This window comes from Coenobita brevimanus, chromosome 94 (genome assembly GCF_032717465.1).
Source record: "Coenobita brevimanus isolate Jiangsu-jjx chromosome 94, ASM3271746v2, whole genome shotgun sequence".
Classification (NCBI taxonomy): domain Eukaryota; kingdom Metazoa; phylum Arthropoda; class Malacostraca; order Decapoda; family Coenobitidae; genus Coenobita; species Coenobita brevimanus.
The window spans coordinates 10,319,509-10,320,997 of record NC_137047.1 but is presented as its reverse complement, the minus strand read 5'-3'; positions in this window follow the sequence as shown (position 1 = coordinate 10,320,997).

The following is a 1,489-nucleotide window of genomic DNA, read 5'->3' as shown; positions in this document are numbered from 1 at the left end:
CCAGCCTTTGTCATTCTTCTCTCCCGTTCAACCTTCTCTCTTCCTCCTGTTCACTCTCTTCTCCCTGAATATCCCTCAACACACTATTGTCCCCCGTTCCTGACCCAGAGTCCGTCCCTTTCATCCACCACTTTAACCTTCCCTCTCACACACACACACACACACACACACACACACACACACACACACACACACACACACACACACACACACACACAAAACCTTCTCTACCTTCCTACTCTCCCACCATTATCTTATCCTTCTCCTTTCTTTCAGCCTGTCCACTCCCTCCTATCCATTCCGTTTCTCCCTCTTTCATGCTCTTTCTTCTTTACTTCTCACCCTTCACACAGCATGCTCTCACTCTCCCCTGACATACATCCTCCCCACTCCCACTCATTCGCAGTGTTATCTTCCTCTTATTTGTATCTCTGTCTACCTGTTCGTCAATTCCCTTTTCTCTTCGTCTATTTTACCCTCTCTTAGTCTATCCCTACCTCATCTCTTTCGTTCATTTTTCCCACTTCTTCCCATCCACCTAGTTTTCTCCCTCTCCGTCTCATCACTACGATGGTGTCTACTTATATTCATGTTTCCTCCAGACGATTTCATTCAGTTTAGGGGATTTTGTACTGAAGGAGGTACTGAGGGCTAATCTTAATCCTTTGTGCCCCAGGATTGTATTTCAGGTAGGGTTCATAACGCCGGTCTTAAGCGATTTATTTGCCGTGTTGCACCTTAACTTTCTCGCGTATGTTATTTGTGTATTTTTAATATCGACATTCTTTACACGTGTAGCATACATGAGAATACTGAGATGCAGTGTTCAGAATTAATCGCCAAAGAAGGGGGGCAACGAAATTTCATTATTGTACGACCCTCAGTGTTTAGATGGAAGGTAGATTGAAAGACGCCCTCTTACTGAAGGGATTAATTCTTCTTTTCCCCTCCTTCCCTCCCTCGTTTTCATGCATACGATCTCCCTCACTCGTCCTTTTCATCTCACTCTGTCTACTCCCACTCCCTCACACACTTTGCTTTGCCACTCCACCACCCTCTCGGCCTTCCTTTATTGCTGTTCTTTTGATTTCCTCGACCTGTGTGCCTTTGTGTGTGTGTGTGTGTGTGTGTGTGAGAGAGAGAGAGAGAGAGAGAGAGAGAAGGCAACAAACTCATGCTAGCTAATAAAGCAGCTGCGAATTGACGTCAGAGAGAGAGAGAGAGAGAGAGAGAGTAGGTGGGTGTGACTTACGGGAAGTGAAGTTGAGAGTGGGAAGCTTAAGTGTCGAGAGAGGGGAGATGAAAGATGTGAGGGGAAAAAAAGAAAAAAAGATATTGGAAGAAAGGAGTGAAGGGTTTTGCAGAAGAGGATGGAGAGATGAAATACCGGCGGAAAGGGGAGAAATATGTCGAGGAAAATAGAGAGCTGAGATGTGGAGGAGAGAGAGAAAGAGAGAGAGAGAATTTCAGCTTCGGGGAGACTGCTCGT